Below are 10,576 nucleotides of genomic sequence, written 5' to 3' on the forward strand. Positions count from 1 at the left end.
ACTGGAAGCATCAGCTCGTAGTAGTTGCTTTCTGTGTGTGCCTTGACCGAGCAAGCCCAGGGTCTTGAGACTTGTTTGGAGGTTCTAGCAGGGTAGTGCAGCTACTTGTATATCCTTGACTGAAGAACGGTCTTCTCCTTTAGCGGGGGAGGTTGTCCTCTTCGACCGAGCACACAGCTTTGGGAGGGATGCACATGGAGCGAAGGGGACATCTGCCTAGCCAGCCAGATCAGCCGAATCAACCCTAGCGATCAATGGGGTAACAGATGTCGCAGCCATATTGTCCTCACATCCAAGCCCAGGGTCTTTTACAAGCAACCTCAGCATTCCAAGTTGATGCTTTATTCACTGCACCACCACATAATCAAATTAGAGGTTATTAACACTTTCTTAGGCTTAAATTTTATCAATAACCTATTCTTTAATAAATCAATTTCTGGTTACAAGACAATAAACAAGTATTTATTAATAAATAAAAATATCTTAGTTCTATCTCCCTTAGATGCCACACATCTCTGGAGATTGCTGGTGTTCTCCTTAATCCAGACAAGAAACATCAGTATAGAGAGGTAGGGGGATTCCACATACCTCAGTGAATCATAGCCCTAACTTATAAATTATAAAATTTTATATGAATAGTTATTTATTTTACATCTCATTTTTGAAAATCTGGTATATGGGAATATTACCCCTATATCAGATATGAATTTCATGGAATAACTACTTAAATACTTCAGAAATATTTTTTATTCTCTACTTTAATTAGCATGTAGTTGATAGCAACTGATTTTTCTTTTGGGAAAGCAAAGGTAGTAGTAAAAGGATAACATTGAACTTGCAATGATTTTTATAACACAAACAACTTCCCACCATGAACATATTGTATAGAATTTCTTACTGGTATAATATAAAGAGAGGCAAAAGAATTTTCATAGAATGTCAAAATAAAGAATTGATGAATAAAATTTCTCAGGTAATACTGTGTATCAGTTAAAGTATTATAACTAGATGTGTGTACTTCAGAGAAAGATCTAAATACAATATTGTCGTAAACAAGCATGTTTTAAAGGCAATGTGTGTGCAGTAAAGTACCATTGACATAGATTTTGAAGAAAACTCTTTGAAACACATAAATAAACACTAACATTATGGAAACACTGACAGAAGATGCACCCACCAAATTAATGACTGTATTTGCTCCTAAGGAACAGGAGTGCAGGGCAATAGGATCACACAGGGATTTAAGGAAAGAACAAAATTTATTGGTAATATTTCAAATCTTTATAAAATATGAATGTGAAGGAAAATATTGTTTAATACTTATGTTTTAATATTATTAGTTATAATGGGAAATGTTAATTGAACATTTTCTAAGTGTCTGGCCATATTCTATGGCAGTGTTACCACCACCAGTAACCATGCATAGATAATTATTTCTTTGCTTGTAGACTGTGACCAGGGCATTATACATCTTACAATATTCACAGGCAAACAGAATAATAAACAGAATAATAATCACTGGTCTGAGTATTTTAGTATTAATTTATTTTAATTTTCTTTATTTAGAAAATTAAATTTAATAAGGTGACATTTATCAACAATTGTACATAGATTTCAGGTAAACATTACTTCATCATTTAAATAGCCAATTATGTTGTATATCCATCACCCAAAGTCAAAGAATTTTTGGTTACATTATATTTGTCCCTCTTTACACCCTTCCTCAACCCCCTCCTTTACATCTTCCTCCCTAAAACAAACCCTTATAATGAATGAAACCTCCCCAGGTGTTTGTTACATTAGTCTCTGTACTCTTCTTTTTTTGTGTTTTTTCCAAAGTTATATCACAGTGTCTACTATCAAGAGAAACAAAGATCAGAATTTGCTTTAGGTCGCTGGTTTAAAAAGAACTGTATTTAAGGAGAATTCATTTAAAATAGAATTGATTTAAAAGAAAGCTGAGTTACATACCTGATTTGAGGGCTTCCCATGGTCCTAAATTCCTTGACTGTAAATAAAAGAATTGTATTGGATGAGAACACTGTTCCTCTAAATGTTTTGGTTTAAAAAATACATGTATTTTTCACATGGCACTTTGTCAAGCCATTGCAAAATGGAGAAACAAATAAAATAAGTAGCAGTGCCACAGAGCGGGTGATTCCCTGACATTCTTTGTAATCCTGCATAGCCAAGAAACAGAAAGCCAGTTTTTACTTTTTAAATTAATTACTGTTTAATGATTGAGAGCTGCATGGTACACTAATGTCATGTATGAGGATCAGTGATGCTGTGTGATTTTGTGTATTCAGCCAAAACATACTTACCAAAATTTGAAGTCTAGCAGGCCAACATTAGGAGTTATGTTTGAAAAGGATTTTTAGACAACCCACACATCTGAGTGAGCACATATTTCATTGGAGGAGAGAAGTCAGAAATCCAAAAGAGTGATGAGAGCCTGTGAAGATAACTGGCACATCAAAAGCTGCTTTCTGATTATGAACATTGACTTTAATGTAGAGAGCAGACACTGTAGTTCTAGCAATATACCACTTATCAATATTCTTGCACTGCATTTGAATAAGATACTGCTTGTAAGTGTTGTATAATTAGAATGATATTTTTCTTAAAGGCGGGAAGATATTTTTATTCAATAAATTTCTCTAAAAGAGTAGGATGTATTCTATGGTGTTTATGGATTTGGTACAGTATTTGTAAATATCCTAGCTTCTCTAATATTCTTTAAGCAAGTGTCTCTAATATAAGTGTGCCTAGAAACTGGCAAATTACAGAGAAACCAATAAAAAAATAGTTCTAAAAAAATTGGACCAGAGACACTGAGAAATATTGTTGAAAACACTGGGGTGGATGAACCTAATTGTGAAGACTTTACATGTGAATTTCTTGAATCCAGAATATGGACACAGTGCTGGACTACCATTTACCAGTACTTCTTTTTTTTCAATGCTTTTCTTTTCTTTTTCAAAATGTGTCCAGGCTACATAGAATCACAAAATCTAACACATGTCTCAGAGTTCTTCCTCATGGATCTGTCAGATGATCTGGAACTGCAGCCTTTGCTCGGTGGGCTCTTCCTGTCCATGTACCTGGTCACCATATTGGGGAACCTGCTCATCACACTAGCCATCAGCTCAGACTCCCACCTGTGCACCCCCATGTACTTTTTCCTCTCTATCCTGTCCTTGGCTGATAGCTGTTTAATTTCTACCACCATCCTGAATATGATAGTTAACATTCAAACTCACAGCAGAGTCATCTCCTATGAGGACTGCCTCACACAGATGTCACTTTTTATGCTTTTTGAATGTACGGATAGTCTCCTTCTGACCATTATGGTGATGACTGGTCTGTGGCCATCTGTCACCCTCTGCACTACTCAGTCATCATGAACACATGCCTTTATGTGTTTTTAGTTTTGGTGTCATTTTTCATGAGCCTTTTGGTCTCACAGATGCACAATTCAATTGTGTTAAAACTTAGCTACTTCAAAGATGTTGAAATCTCTCATTTCTTCTGTGACCCTTCTCAACTCCTCAACCTTGCCTGTTCTGACACCTTCACCAATGACATAGTCATGTATTTTGTCGGTGCACTTTCCAGCTTTCTTTCTATCTCAGGGATTTTTGTCTCTTACTATAAAATTATTTCCTCCATTCTGAGAGTTCCATCATCAAGTGGGAAGTATAAAGTATTCTCCACATGAGACTCTCACCCATCAGTTCTTTGTTAATTTTATGGAAGACCCCTTGGAGTGTATCTCAGTTCAGCTGTCTCACTTTCTCCAAGGAAGGGTGTAGTGCCTTTGGTGACGTACACTGTGGTCACCCCCATGCTGAATTTCTTCATCTACACTTTAAGGAACAGGAACATCAAAAGGGCCATGCAGAAGCTCCTCAGGAAAACAATCTGATCTCAGTATCTGTGCCATCCATTCAAAGTTTAGGTTGTGAAACAGAAGCAAAACTAAACATCAAGACCTACAAATCCCACCTCTCTCATCACGTTATTTTTGTAGCTCCCATGGCTTGCACTCCTCTCCTTCCTTAACTTTTAAATATTGCTTCTTTTAGTATGTCTTTAATTGCACTGAGGGAGTACACTGGGATCCTTTTGTATTATAATCACTGCCTGACTGAATCTTATTATATCAATGGTGACTCCCGTGGTTTAATATTAGTGACCCAGGCATCACAGAATGATAAACAACTATATATATATTGTCTCTGCTTGAGACTCATATTTCTATGCTTTATAATGCTCGGAGGAGACTCTTGAAGTGACTGGTCTGATTTCAATTTTGTATTCATCTTATGTATTTTCATAGTGGTGGCAAAAGTCAGTAAGTTCCAAAAACTCAACTTTTTTTTTAACATTTTGATAAGATGTGGTGTCTTCTTTCTTCACTTGTGATCACTACATTACTGGCTTGTCCTTCTCTGCCATACTGTTCTGTGATGACTCTTTATGCAATATATATGTAAAACTGACATATTTTCAACAGCTCTGTGTATTTTCTATACAAATTTATCACCTAATTACACTGTTTACACAGGTATGTGTGAGATGCCTGTCTTTGATTCACAACCTTGGCTTTTACAGAAATCATCTGCTAAGCTACAAATATTGAAACTGGGTCTCATCACCATGTATTTTGATTTCATGGGACTGAAATATGGTCTGAGCATGAGGATTTTAAAGAGACTCCTGGTGGTTTTAGTGTGCAGCCATGTCTGAGAACTACTAATCAAACACAGATCTGTTTTTCAAAAATGACCTATATGTCTTAGGCTCTAACTGGTCATAAATAAATGCTGAGGATCCTAAATTGATCAAAGCCAAAACATAAAAACATACCATATATCTCTATTCCAAACAGTTGGGCCTCTCTACTTATTCTGAAGCCATTGTCTCTGCTCGAGACTCACATTTCTATGCTTTATAATGCTGGGAGGAAGCTCTTGAAGTCACTGGTCTGTTTTCAATTTTGTATTCATCTTATGTACTTTTATAGTGGTGGCAAAAGTCAGTAAGTTCCAAAAACTCAACTTTTTTCTTAACATCTTTTGATAAGATGTGGTGTCTTCTTTCTCCACTTGTGATCACTACATTACTGGCTTGTCCCTCTCTGCCATACTGTCCTGTGATGACTCTTTATGCAATCCCCAGATTAAGTTCTCTGCATCAGAATGACTGACTGATTTCTTTTTTCTTTTTTTCTTCTTTTTTTGTGACAGAGCCAGAGAGAGAGAGAGAGAGAGAAAGACAGAAAGAGGGACAGATAGAGACAGACTGACAAGAAGGGAGATGAGAAGCATCAAATTCTTCATTGCGGTTTCTTAATTGTTCATTGATTGCTTTCTCATATGTGCCTTGACTGAAGGGATGGGTGGGGGGGCTCCAGCAGAGCGAGTGACCCTTTGCTTAAGCCAGCGACCCTGAGCTTCAAATCAGTGGCGTTTGGGCTCAAGCCAGTGACCATGGGGTCATATTGGTGATTCCATGCTCAAGCCAGAGGCTCCATGCTCAAGCTGGTGAGCTCAGGTTTTGAATCTAGGTCCTCTGCATCTTAGTCTGATGTCCTATCCACTGTGCTTCCACCTGGTCAGGCTCCAGCTCTATTCTTTTTTCCAGGATTGCTTTGGCTATTTTGGGTAAAAAGAACTGAAAGCTCAGAAATAAAACCATATATATATGGTTTTATATAACCATATATAAAACCATATATATATATATACATACATACACACACACAAAAATAATCTTCAATTATGAGCAAAAAGCACACAATGGAGAAAATAAGTTCTCTTCAATAAATGGGGCTGGGAAAATTGGAAAGTCACAGTCAAAAGAATGACTTTTAATTACATCTTGTCCCAAGGCACAAAAATGAATTCAAAATAGATCAAATTCCTAAATATAAAATTTGAAACAATAAATTACACAGAAGAAAACATAGGTACTAAAATTACAGAAGTTGACTGTAGAGAACATTTTATTAATTTGAGACCAAAGGCAAGGAAAGTAAAGGCAAAAATAAATGAATGGGACTATTCTGCACTCAAAAGAAACAAACAACAAAACAAAAAGGAAGCCAACCAAATGGAAGATAATATTCAAAAACAAAAGCTCTGCTAAGTGTTTAATATCTAAAATATATATAAAGAACTCACAAAGCTCAGCAACAAACAAGCAAACAATAAAAAATGGGGAGGGGACCTGAACGAACACTATTCTCAAGAAGACAAACAAATGGCCAACAGAGATATGAAAAGATGATCATCTTCACTAGCTTTGCAAGAAATGCAAATCAAAACAACAATGAGATACCACCTCACATCTGTTAAATTGGCTATTATCAACAGGACAGGTAATAACAAGTGTTGGAGAGGCTGTGGAGAAAAAGGAACCCTCATTCACTACTAGTGGCAATGTAAACTGGCACAACCATTATGGAAGAGAGTATGGTGGTACTTCAGAAAATTAAGAATAGAATTACTGTATGACTTAGCAATCCCTCTACTGGGTATCTACCTAAAAACTTGAAAACCTTTGTACACAAAGACAAATACACTGACATATATATCATGGCTTTATTCACAGTGGCCAAGACATGGAAACAACCAAAGTGCCCCTTATAGATGATTGGATAAAGAAGATGTGGTACATATATACAATGGAATACTACTCAGCCATAAGAAATGATGCATAGTGACATTTACAACAACATGGAAAGACCTTGATTATACTGAGTGAAACAAGTAAATCAGAAAAAACTAAGAACTGTATGATTTCACACATAGGTGGGATATAAAACAGACTTATGGACATAGATAAAAGTGAAGTGGTTAGTAGAGGAAGAGAATGTGAGGGAAAAGAAAGAGAATTAGAATGAATAGGGAAGGGAGATGGGGTGGGAGGAAGGGTATAAAGAGTGACAAATATAAGGTGACAGAAAATGATTTGACTTTGGGTGATAGATATGCAACATAATCAACAGTTTAAATGTCATAGAAATGTTCACCTGAAATGTATATACTCTTATTGATCAATGTCACCCTGTTAAAGTTTATTTTCTAAGTTAAAAAATAATAATAAACAAATAAATAAATAAATTTAATTTTCTAAATAAAATTATTTTTAAAAATTTCTAAATTAGTTTTTTGATTCTTTGTTTTTATGAACTGAAATGAGATATTCTCAATCTAATACATTCTGGAGCAATAAATAGGCAGTGTGTCCTTTTCTGAAAATGCAAATAATAAACAGAGGCATTAGAAATTTGCCAAGGTACTTGTGATGATAAATTTTGTGTTGACTTAACTGGGCCATGATGCCCAGATATTTAGCCAAACATTATGCTGGGTGTTTCTGTGTAAGCGTTTCTTTTTAATTTTTTTTTAAAAAATAAATTAACATTTAGATCAGGGGATCTTTTTCCTCTTTTTAAAATTAATTTTGATGGAGTGACATTGATAAACTAGGGTACATATGTTCAGAGAAAATGTCTCCAGGTTATTTTGACATTTGATTATGTTGCATACCCATCACCCACAGTCAAATTGTCTTTCCTCACCTTATATCTGGTTTTCTTTGTGCCCCCTCATAACCAGCACACTCCTGACCATGTCTCTGAGTCTCATTTTTATGTTCCACCTATGTATGGGATCATATAGTTCTTAGTTTTTTCTGATTTACTTATTTCACTCTGTATAATGTTATCAAGGTCCATCCATGTTGTTGTAAATGATCCAATGTCATTATTTCTCAAGGCCGAGTAGTATTCCATTGTATATATATATACCACTGCTTTTTAATCCACTTGTCAACTGATGAACACTTGGGCTGTTTCCAGATCTTTGCTATTGTGAACAATGCTGCCATAAATATGGGGTGCATTTCTCCTTTCGGAACAGTGCTATGGTGTTTTTAGGGTATATTCCTAAAAGTGGGATAGCAGTTCGATTTTAAATTTTTTGAGAAATCTCCATACTGTTTTCTATAATGGCTGCACCAGTCTGCATTTCCACCAGCAGGGCAGGAGGGTTCTCTTATCTCCACATCCTCACCAGCACTTATTCTGTGTTGTTTTGTTGATGAGCGCCATTCTGACTAGTGTGAGGTAATAGCTCATTGTGGCTTTAATTTGCATTTCTCTAATGATTAGTGATGTTGAGCATTTTTTCATATGCCTATTGGCCATCTGTATGTCCCTTGGAGAAGTGTCTATTCATTTCTTTTTCCTATTTTTTGATTGGATTGTTTGTCTTCCTGATGTTGAGATTTACAAGTTCTTTATAAATTTTTGTTATTAACCCTTATTAGATGTATTGTAGAATGTTCTCCAATAGTGTAGTTTGCACGTGGAAATAAATTGGCATATATAATATACTGCTGCGAGAAATGTTGGAGAGTTTACTGCCTATGTTTTTTTCTAAGATGATTATCGTTACAAGGCTTACATTTAAGTCTTTTCTCCATTTTGAGTTTATTTTTGTGAATGGTGTAAGTTGGCAGTCTAGTTTCATTTTTTTGCAGGTAGCTGTCCAATATTCCTAACACCATTTGTTAAAGAGGCTGTCTTTACTCCATTGTATGCTCTTACCTCCTTTGTCAAATATCAGTTGTCCATAGAGCTGTGAGTTTATTTCTGGGTTCTCTGTTCTGTTCCATTGATCTATATGCCTGTTCTTATGCCGGTACCAAGCTGTTTTGAGTACAATTAGGAAGTGTGATACCTCCCGCTTTATTCTTCCTTTCCAAGATTGCTGAGGCTATTTGTGTTCTTTTTTGGTTTCATATAAATTTTTGAAATATGTATTCTATATCTTTGAAGTATGTCGTTGATAATTTAATTGGTATTGCATTGAATTTATAAATTGCTTTGGGTAATATAGACATTTTTTTTGTATTTTTCTGAAGTGGGAAATGGGTAGGCAGTCAGAAAGACTCCCACATGCACCCAACCAAGATCCACCCAGCATGCCCACCAGGGGGCGATGCTCTGCCCATCTGGGGTGTCGCTCTATTGTGGCCAGAGCCATTCTAGTGCCTGAGGCAGAGGCCATGGAGCCATCCTCAGTGCCCGAGCCAACTTTGCTCCAATGGAGCCTTGGCTGTGGGAGGGGAAGAGAGAGACAGAGAGGAAGGAGAGGGGGAGGGGTGGAGAAGCAGATGGGTGCTTCTTCTGTGTGTCCTGGCCAGGAATCAAACCCAGGACTCCTGCATGCCAGGCCAATGCTCTACCACTGAGCCAACCGGCCAGGGCAATATAGACATTTTAATAATGTTTATTTTTTCTTTTTTTTTCTTTTTTTTTTTTAATTTAAATTTTATTTTTTTAATGGGGTGACATCAATAAATCAGGTTACATATATTCAAAGATCAACAAGTCCAGGTTATCTTGTCTTTCAATTATGTTGCATACCCATGTGTTTATTTTTTCTAATCATGATTATGGTATATGCTTCCACCTGTTTGTATCTTCCTTGATTTTTTTTATCAATGTTTTTTAATTTTCCTAGTACAAGTCTTTAATCTCCTTGGTTAAATTTACTCCTAGGTACTTTATTTTTTTGGTGCAATAGTGAAGGGAACTGTTTTCTTAATTTCACTTTCTGACAGTTCATTTTTGGTGTATAAAAATGCCCTTATTTCTGAGTACTAATTTTATATCCTGCCACATTGCTGAATTCATTTATCAGGTCCAGTAGTTTTTTTTGACTGAAACTTTAGGGTTTTCTATATACAATATCATATCATCTGCAAATAATGATAGTTTTACTTTTTCTTTTTCAATTTGGATGCCTTAATTTTTACTTCTTGTCTCATTGCTGTGGCTAAGACTTCCAAAACTATGTTGAATAAAAATGGTGAAAGGGGCACCCCTGCCTTGTTCCTGATCTTAAGGGGATTGCTTTTAATTTTTGCCCACTGAGTATGATGTTGGCTGTGGGTTTGTCATAGATGGTCTTTATCATGTTAAGTTATGTTCCCTGTATTCCCACTTTGCTAAGGGTTGTGATTATGAATGCATGCTGGATTTTATCAAATGCTTTTTCTGCATCTATTAAAATTATCATGTGGTTTTTCTCCTTCCTTTTGTTTATGTGATGAATCACATTGATTGATTTGCAAATATTGCCTTCCCTAAATACATCCCACTTGAACATGGTGTATAATTTTTTTTATATATTGCTGGATCGGTTTGCTAATATTTTCTTGAGGATATTAGCATCTAAATTCATCAGGGATATTGGCCTATAGTTTTCTTTCTTTGTGTTATCTTTGCCTGGTTTTGGAATCAGAATTATGCTCGCCTCATAAAAGGAGTTTGGAAGTCTTCCTTCCTCTTGAATTTTATGAAATAGCTTGAGAAGGATAGGAGTTAGTTCTTCTTAGTTCTTCTTTGAATATTTAGTAGAATTCACTTGTGAAGCCATCAGGCCCAGGACTTTTCTTTGTTGGGAGTTTTTTGATAACTGTTTCAATCTCATTTATTATAATCAATCTGTTTATGTTTTCTGATTCTTCCAAATTGATTTTTGGAAGACTGTATGTT

At 35.8% G+C, this 10,576-nt stretch overlaps 1 pseudogene; it reads left to right on the forward strand.

Annotated features, from left to right (window-relative positions):
* The first annotated feature begins 2,984 nt into the window (after window positions 1-2,984).
* LOC136400705 (olfactory receptor 7E178-like) lies at window positions 2,985-3,928 on the forward strand (annotated as a pseudogene).
* Window positions 3,929-10,576: the final 6,648 nt, after the last annotated feature.

Source organism: Saccopteryx leptura, chromosome 1, assembly GCF_036850995.1.
Source record: "Saccopteryx leptura isolate mSacLep1 chromosome 1, mSacLep1_pri_phased_curated, whole genome shotgun sequence".
Lineage (NCBI taxonomy): Eukaryota > Metazoa > Chordata > Mammalia > Chiroptera > Emballonuridae > Saccopteryx > Saccopteryx leptura.